Genomic DNA, 10,087 nt, shown 5'->3' with positions numbered 1-10,087 from the left:
TTGCCGACATTGCCAGTCGCAAAGAAGGAAACAAAAAGAATGACAGGGAAAAGATAAAAGAACCGAGAACAAAAGCAAGATAGAAAAAAGAAAATTGAAACGAAGAAGTAAGCGTGTAGACGGCCAGCTTCAAAGGAAGCGGACATCAAAATAGGCAGCGTTGGCACCCGAAGACCAGGGAAGCGAAGTGGCACTTCCCACCGAGGACCACTGGAGCTTTTCATTAAAGCAGTCGGCGAGGACAGTGAAGGCGGCCGGAACGCTAGAGAAGTGTGGATCGGGGCGTCGCTGGAAGAGTCCTTTGGGATAGCGCCCTTTGAGGCAGCAGCCCGTGCCTGCTGAAGTGGGCTAGCTTATTGCGCCCCGAAATCGCGGAGGAGCGGCCAGCCGGTCTCCCGACTCCTTTGTCTCTGAGAAGGGTGAGCGTTAACTACGTTGCCAGCGCGACTTCCGTGGAAACTAACGTGGGCGGATTCTCCCTGCGCCGAGAGACGTGACATCCTCGTCATCTGGTGGCAATATGAGACAGCTGCTCTTAAAAAAAAAAAAATCCGCACTCGGCGCAACACGAAGAAAAAAGAGCGAAGAGGAAAGAAGATAAAGATTGAGCTGCTCGCGAACTTTGAGTGACCGAGAAGCAATGCGACTACTTTTCTGTCGCGCTATTATGAGACGCCAGACATGTCATTAGCAGATAATGGGGAAAGTGCGGGTCATTAGTTTTGTAGTAAGCGTGGCAGGAAGAGTTTTTATTCTATTTGTGGCAATAACGAACGCGGAGGCAATGGGAGATAACCGAATCTGATGCGCACTAACTAAAGAGACCAACGGCGCAGCGGCTGTTCCACATGCAATGCCCCTTCCTATTGTGCGCTTCCGAGTTTTATATATTGCTAGCCACATGACTTCGCACGCTACCACTAAAGTCTTGTGTCGTATTGGCAGCGCTGTCTCTTCTAGAAAGAGCTATTCAAGTACATGCACCGTTCCGAGTACTTATGTACCACCACATCATCTCTTAAGACTGTTATAGCGTCCAAGAACAATATTTAAAGCAAGCCAAAGGCAAAAAGTTGGTAGGGTTTTACCGTAGTTGAACCGACTAGAAGCGCGAAACCAGATGTTCATTTTTCGAGTGGAAGGGGCACTTAAGCTTTAGCTCAAGGGTGACGTGATATCTCTAGTGTGTTAATGCGCATATATGTAAAATTGGTCATTCTCTACATATCATTCATAGATGATGGAGAGTCCTCATACCACTACCAGTGCCGTGGCGCAGCGGTTAGGCGATGGCCCACTGCACTGGCAGGTGGCTGTTTCAATCGGAGCCACTGGTAGGATTTCGGAGACCCGTGTTGCTCTTCCCGAGCTACCTCTCGAACAAAACCGAGCTTACCGGAGTTACTTACTCGAGTAAGCTTACTCGGGTAAGCTCGGGTAGTAACTCGGGTTGCTAGGCAACGGCACAAGATCGTACCTACGCATGTAAGTACGGTGAACCTGCGTGTGGTGACAAGATTTTTGGTCGGTGTTGGTAAGCATATAAGTGCGTTGGCATTAATATATGCGCATGCGCAATAGGCCAAATCGTGCATCTCTAAACCAGAGTGTAGTTTTTTTTCTTATTAAGTTTTCCTTCAGAGTTCGTACGGCGAGGCAGGTAACCACCGCGTTATATTGTAGATGAAAGCCGTAACAACTGAAATGTGTTCCTTCTCAGTATAAACGTCGGTTCGATAACTGTTTTGTTCTTTTGTACGAACACCTTCTCTTTACAGAGAGGCCAGTTTGCACTTAAAGTTCAGCCTTCTTTTCTCCGAAAAGTTCGTCCATCGTCCACCAGTCAGCGCCGAGGAGAAGCTGTCTGCTGCGACATACGCCGCCAAATGAGGCATCGTCAAAGATGAGAGGAAAAAGATGAACTTCAGTTTATTCGGCCTTTATTCCTCTTTCGCCATGCCTACAGAGGGAGGCCGTCGCTTACACCTTCTTTACTTCGCTTCCCAAAATACACACTGGAGAGTAGTGCATTGCATTTTTTAGTCATCTAGCGGTCTGCATGTGCGAAACTAATTCAGTGTCTACGTGGTGACGTGCCTAATTTCTAGTGCAGTACGAATGTGACCTCCGTTTCTCTTGGCCTGAAATTTACAAGCAGATAATCCTGGATTCCCGACTGTTCTCAATAAGCGGTACGCAGTAACCACATTCAAAAGGTTTCAGAAGGACAGCAAAACACACGTACCCCTCGACAAGGATCTCATCAGAATAGCGAGTTACAAGAAGACTTCTATTTCTGATTTATATAAATGATTTGCCCTCTAGCATCACTTCTAACATATGGCTATTTGCTGATAATTGTGTCATCTATCGCCCAATAGTCAACCAGTTCGACATTACCATCCCCCCAAGAAGACCTACTACGCATCCAAGAGTGGTGTAAAACCTGGATAATGTCATTAAATTCTGCGAAAACTTTCTTTCTTTCATTCTACCCCCGGCGCAACCACCAGCATGCAATTAACACAATTAAAAACCTTCCCATTAAATCAGTAGATTCCTATAAATATCTCGGCATCCGTTTAAGTAAAAATCTAACCTGGTTGCAACACGTTCACCATGTAACTAATTCAGCTAATCAAGTTTTAGGGTACTTGCGCCGTAACCTTGCCTTAGCAACGCGTTTCATAAAACTGTTTGCTTATTTAACATTTGTACCGTCGAAATTGGAGTTTTCACGCGCCGCCTATGATCCTAACTTTGCTAACCTCATTGACACGCTCGGATCCGTCCAGAATCGCGCTGCAAGATTCATTTTTTCTAATTTTTCATATCACACCAGCTTCTCCGCACTTAAGTTTCAGCTTAATATTCCTACATTGGCTTGTCGTCGCAAGATCGCCTGTCTTTCCTTATATCATAAATTTTACCATACCCTTAATCACGAAGTTATTCCTATCACACGCGCTCTTCGGATTTACCGTAATTTTCACCCTAACGCTGTCTACCCTGTGAAAGCCCGAACCGAAACATATAATTAGTCTTTTTTCCTGAAAACAGCCCGAGACTGCAATGACCTTCCATCCGAAGTGGCAACCATCATGGAGTTCAGCAAATTCGAAACCGCAATCAAAAATCATCTGTATTCATGCTAATTGCCTTTTCAGTCCACCCCTCATGCAATTTCTCTCGTGGACCTTTGAGGAACAAATAAATATTAAATAAATAAATAACTAAGACGAGCGGTAAAAAAATTAAAGAAACTAATTTCCGAAAGAAATAGGCCTGCCTATAGCTGCCGCATTGTCAAGCTGCAGACCAGGGAATGAGTGATGCGGCAAGAACGTTCCGTATAGCGCATTACGGCGTCCACTAGAAGCAAGAAACTCTCACGCAAATACGTTGTTTGTCCGCAAGAACGAGGCAGAGCGCTCGGAAGATTTCCTCCGCGCCCTCATCATGTGTAGCGGAAGAACGGCTCTCCCTCATAGAAAAGGTGGCTACAGGCATGCAAGGCTGTCGGTGCGTACTCAGTTCGCGGTCGCAGTGCATTATACAGGTACATAGCCGGTAGTTCGGCCCGCGTATGGTCGGCTCGATCGGCCATCGCCATCGCGTAATTCCGAACAGACTGCTGAAAGGCTGCCGCAGCCGCCCGCAGGCAAAAAGGATGGCAAGCCTGGTGAGCAGACTTGTTTTCCTTTTTACTCAGCTATCCCAGGATGAAACTTGGATCTCGCAGTGCAGCTCGTCGGGCTTGGCAGCTCGCTCGGCTGTGTTTGTCTTCGGTTCCGGAGTCCAAAATGCTTTGTTTAGTTTTTTGCTCGCAAAAACTTCTATGTACCATTCTTTTTTTGCCTTTATTCAGGGGATGCATATAGAGCTCTTCGGACTGGTATACTTCCCTTTGCAGCTGTTTGCTGAAAAGGGTCCCAACCAGCCCAACAATAAAGAAATATTTAATATCTGCTCCTCTAGTGGCGGTTGTAGGCACGTGCGGCGTATCCGACGTTGCTGTTTGCTCATTTATAAATGTGTTTTTGCCCTGCGCACGAAACTCGTGACTGCGCTGGCGTCTCAGACTGCTTCGAAGATGGGGTAATGCATTCCTTACACCGAGTCTGACGAATGTGGGACGTCAAAGCCTTGGCATGTCGCACACAGTCGTATGTAGCAGGGATCCTGAATTCTTGTTCGAAAAATGTGCCTGCGCAAGACTCGGCTCATACGTCGGCAAAGCTCGTAGCGGTCAACTATATTTACGGCATATCCCAAAAGGCGATGGAAATGAAACCGCGTATTCAAGGCGGCGTGATTACTTTATATACACGAGGTTTTGCATAATATGGGAGTCATGTTGAAACACACCTTTTATCTGAACCTGTTGTGTTCAGTTAGAGCATTTTCGTGTTCCACAGATAGCATTCTCACCTAGGAAAAGCAAAAATTGTGGAAAAATATTTGTATTCCTTATATTCTTCCACGTCTGTCCTTTCCTGATGCTCTCTGTCTGAGTAACTACCTGTGTTTTTCGCCTTGTACCAACGCATCAATTCTCTGAGCATGTGATGAAGAAACTTATTAAAATATACCTTAGTGCGTACAAAAAGATCAGAACCGCCCAAAGAGGAATCTAGTGGCGGTGTTCTCGACGCGTTCCGTTCCAGCTGGCTTATGCTTATGCTTATAAACAGTAAACCAGGACCCTTCAATATTATTCCTTATTATCTACTCGCCCGAGCGCCTGCTGGCGTTGAGAGGCTGATGCCTAATTTGGCATAGCTCCGGACTTACAACTAGTCGAAGTTTCGTCTCCAGTCCCGACCAATGATGCATTCCTGACATTGCTGTGTTGTTTTATGATTGGTGGTGGACCCCGTTTGAGTAAAATATAACTTCAAGAGGAACGGCAAGAGGTCAGTTGAAGCCGGATCTAGTCTTCCTGTGAGCTCTTAACGTTCAAAGTCGCTCTCCTTTGGCGCTGATGAGCAGTGGAGAATGGCCCACAGTTATGTTTTTTTCCGCAAAAGAACCGGCGGACTTTGTGCACATGTTGTGGCCCTCGTCGTGGCATTCTTCAACTTAACTAGGGCGCAAGCCGTGCGATCTTTGGCAGTTCGGAGAGGCCGGCCGCTCCACTGGCGGTCCTGTACTGCCTGACCCTGCAGTCACTTCCGGATCTATCCTTCTTAGTTAGCTCCCGGCTGGGCAGCCGCAGGCGAAAGTGTGGAAAACACTGACGACAGTCTTCTGCTGGGTTGCGATCCCTCAACCAATCACTCTGGGTTCACACTAGCAGGCATTTATGGCCGGCTTAGAAGCACGAATAGCCTCAGTAAGTAAGTTTAGTTGCGTGCAGAGGGTGCAAGGCTGAGCATCATCTAAATGCTTTCAAGCCTTTGTATATATGCGCATTGTGTCAGTACTCTTGCCTGCTCTAAGCCGACAAGCATGCTGTAGGTTTGGCGAGATATGAAACGCCAACTTGCATTTTGCTACTCGCCTAATTACTACTTCGGTGATTACAACCTTTGTAATTAAGCAGATCCTCATTGGCATACAGTCGTAAGATACCACGTTAAGTGGCCGGCCACATGACATAATACAAACCTCCGCTTGTACCCAAGGCGAACAAGCGTACCTGTGTGGCCTATGGCTAGCGTGTCTGACAAGCCACCCAGGTGTCGCAGGTTCGAATTCCAACCAAAGTTTTGTAATATTTCATTAATCGTAAATCAATTACAATATAAAGTTCCATCTTTTGAGATATACGGCCATATTTATTTTGCATTACATGTCATGCTTTTTAATAGCATCCATTCCGCATGTCAACATATGACGTGATCTTCGCTCCTCAACGTCGTCAATGCGACGACGCCGATTTTCCCGCTGAACCAGACCCTTAGCACTATCGCTTTAAAAGATATTCAATCGCAATTGCTTCTCTGATGGTCTATAAGAGTGTCTCGGTACGGGAGAAAGGCATGGTTATAAATATTGGATGGTGCATCGAAAAAGCCTTTCTTGCAAAGTTTGACTTTCAATCCAGGAATTCTTCCCGTCTCGTGGCCGCTACAAAAAAAAATATTTGATTTTGAAATACTTAAAAGAAGTACTTTCGTTTCGTTTCGATGCAAAAATTCTGTCCGCTAATTTCTAACTGCGCGCAAACTGTGCCGTTAAACCTGCACTCCGAGAACAGAAATAAAGCAGCGTGGACTCGAAAGCACCGGCCGTCGCTTTGGGACGTCTTCTTGGTCGATCTGTTTCAAAACAATCGTTTCCCGTGGCACATGTGCTCTTTCTTTGATTTTGTAATTGATATTTTGCCAGTTTTAGTTAGTTTTGCGTTCGCCTACCTAAATAACTATGGATCCCGCAGCCTGCCACTGCTCTATGAACTGGCAGTCATAAAGCGCTCATTTGTGCAACTGCGATTCTCTGTAAAATCTACTTTTCTCTTTTCCACTTGGCCACGTCGGACACCCTGCATGCAATGTGAACAAATGTTATTGCACAGCAATGGTCTTCTTAGCTCCCGCCCCATTCCATCTCCACATACATTCTAAGCGCACAAATCAACTTTCGTAAGCCAAATGAAGGGCTGTGAGTGCGGACCAGTTCGGTGCTTTGCCGCTCCCAGGAAATTATAGGCGCAAATTTCCGCCTGCGAACGAGCGCGTGACCTCTCGCTTTTGGCGGGGCTTTGTTCTCTCGCTCGGAACCCGTTGGCGCGCTTGGGCAGCCACGTTTCGATGCTGCTAGCACCACTGGCGCGGATGGTGAGAAAGGAAGTCTCGTGACAGGAAACAAAGTGAGCAGAGGGCTCGCCCCTGGAAACTCCAGCAAGAATGACGCTAAAGCGCGTCGACAATGGAGAGCCTAGCGAGATCCAGGTACTTGCGTGCTGCGCAATTAGCGCAATCTTTACTCCCTTGCATCGAATGCCGGCCTCTGCTCTGAAAAAGATATAAATTCAATATCCGCGCTTTCAAAGCACAAACCAAGCTTTTATTTTCTGTTTTTTTCTACCGACTGACCGCCGTATGTGGACGACTGGATATTTGGGCCACACCACCTAATCTTGTAGACTTAGGACTGCCTACAAACATCCGCCTGATATTGATATGTGTAAAAAATACTTAATTCAAGAAGGCACTATGTCACAATAAAAATAATTCAAAATGTCGAGCCGACGCAAAGGCAAGTTTGAATGACAAGTAATGCTCGGAAATTCTTGTGATTTCTGTAATAGTGTTATTCAATTGTACCTCGTTCTTATACTGCAAGTGCGAAGCTAATATGCTTGTAGCAATGTCGCTTGTGTTAATTTTTGTGGTCATTGAATAAAAAATTAAAAATGAGATGAAATGAAATTATTCTCGCGTCCTAGCAATTTATTCCAAGAAAGAATGTTTATAAATACGGTCCACTATCCGAAAACAGGATTATGTGACATGCAATGTGTCCGCGGTGTGCTAACAACAGGGAAAAAGTAAGCAATGTCTGCATGATTCCATGACTGGATTTGCTCTCTTTTATTTCCTGCGCTCCTCGCCAAACCGGCGTCTTAAAACCGCGCCGACTAAGTAAGCTCTGCCACTATACACATACGCAGATCGCGGCTTGCTGTCAACTTTCCATCATGCGCAGACCGTGGTGCTCACCACGGGAGCAGTAATTTGCGCCACGTCTAGACGAAGGTACTTTTGCATGCGGTGCAGCAATACCGCAAGCTAACAATACTCTCCGCCGCTCTAACCTTACGCTGGCAGCGTCGGCATACACAATGCGGATGGCGTCCAGCTCGTCGCGGAGGAGACACGTGTGCATCCGGCAACAAAACACCGGCGTTGGCCGCCGAAGAACGGAGCCTTCGGGCCGACGTCACTGCTGCAATCTCTTGCCGCTGTGTGCGGCGTCGGCCCCTTTTGTTGTGTCGCCCCGCTGTCCGCGTGACAGGCGGGCATCGCTGCCAGCGACACGAAGCGCATTATGCTTTTATGAATCGCCCGTGGGGGCCACTTTTCCGGATACGCTGTCAGGGGCATCCATAACGGCTATGAAAATGCAATATCCCTCCGCGCCGGACCGAGCCATGACAGCGGCTGCGAGGGGAGAAGAAAAAGGGGTGATGTGGGACTTTCGGGGGAGGAAAACTTTAGAGAAGAACAAAGCGGAAGCCATTGTTTTCCACCTCGCCCTCACGCTGTCACGCCTTTTCCCTCTTTCCCAATCGCACCTCGTGTGGACCCAAGGCTGGCACTTTTCCTTGACGTAATAGCTGCTGTCCTTTGTAATGAATGTCCAAATCATGAGCAGCGTTTACATGACGGGGTTGAGCTGAGGATTTAATTGAAAACCGGGCACTGGGTTCATGTACACACCCACCGCGGTGGCTCAGTGGTTAGCGCGCTCGGCTTCTGATCCGGAGTTCCCGCGTTCAAACCCGACCGCGGCGGCTGTGTTTTTATGGAGGCAATGTCAATGCACGTTAAAGATCCCCAGGTGGTCGAAATTATTCCGGAGCCCTCCACTACGGCACCTCTTTCTTCCTTTTCTCTTTCACTCCCTTCTTTACCCCTTCCCTTACGGCGCGGTTCAGGTGTCCGCTGATATATGAGACAGATACTGCGCCATTTCCTTTCCCCCAAAACCAATTAATATTATTCATGTACACACCGCCGAGTCGGGTCTGGGAGTCGATGGAGCGAGTCCACTCAACTCCGCTGCAGGAGGTGGGTTGACTCGTTCGATCCCAACGGCAGGTGGCATGTAAACCGGATCGACTCGAAGAGTCGGGTTAGGGGGAGAGGAGATAATAAATGCGAGCTTGTTTGTCACTTGCACCGTCGTGCCTCTGAGACAGCGGTGCCGTGCGGCAATCTTGAAGGCTGCCACTGCCCTCTCCCGCTGCGCTGCTCGACTCTTGGTGTCGCTGCAGTTGAACCGGTTTTGACTCACTTAAATCGAGTTCATGTAAAGATGGTGTCGCCGAGTTGGACTGACCTTGCTCAACTCGATCCCCTGTCTCGGCCCGCCGCTGTCGGGTTCATGTAACCGAGGCTATAGATGACTACCTCTCTATTAAAGGATGACATATACCGCCGCTGGAGCGTAGCGCTTGATCGGGTGACAATTTCTCCTGGCGTTCGGCGGGGGTTGACGCAGAGAAATTAGCTATCAGTCTGACTGCACTTGAAAACCTATCCAAGTGTAGCCATTTTCAGCGATCGCCGCCCCCATAATAGCTGTATTGTCTCCCTCTACAGCAGTTCAATAGCCCGTACAGTGCAGGAGGTAGGCCTGAATTCTGATTAACGACTTGTTTAGCTGCCTTGCGCTGGTGATCAGGTAGTAAGGCGTAATCTAGAAGCAAAGGAAATCCAGAAACGACGACAGGAGATCGACATCAACTACGACTAATGCGAAACTCCTCGTTTTATTGAAGCGTGCAAGCCGTCGAATAGATGTTGTGTATTCGAGGCATTTAGGCCACGGTTCACAAAGGGTAACATGTCAGATTTCACTTCTCAACGAATTAGGTTTTATTTTCCGATTGTTTTTAGCAGCCGACGACACAGAAAACAAAACAAAAATTTTTGCGCTGAGGGATCTGCATGTTGTGTACGATTTTTGCTTTATTGTGGTTAATGCCGCGCTTTCACGAAAGTTAGGCGCACAAAATGGCTTCTATCTTTCAGTTAAGATCCCACGGTTCCTTTCTGCTAGGTGCTGCACCATCGAGAAGGAAAATATTGAGTTCAGTCAAAGATAAAAATTAGAATTGTACTTTATTATCGCCTGTGTATCGGAATTACTTGAACTCTCTAAAAGACATAGATCTTTGTACTCAGAATGAAAAGGTGCAAATGTTCTAACCAAAAACTACTTCGGCACGGTCACGGTAGCTACGTGGTACTCGAATTCCTATGCAGTACGATGCATAAGCTAGTTGGAGCATCTTTATAAGTTCTGTTTGCAAATGTCTCCAACGGCTGGTACTGCAACTTGGAACATTTCTGCAGCTGGAGAAAAAGAATAGAAAATTGTGAAATACCCTCATTGCATGACACACTGATTAAAG

The sequence above is a fragment of the Amblyomma americanum genome, chromosome 2 (assembly GCF_052857255.1).
Source record: "Amblyomma americanum isolate KBUSLIRL-KWMA chromosome 2, ASM5285725v1, whole genome shotgun sequence".
Lineage (NCBI taxonomy): Eukaryota > Metazoa > Arthropoda > Arachnida > Ixodida > Ixodidae > Amblyomma > Amblyomma americanum.
This window is presented reverse-complemented; position numbering follows the sequence as displayed.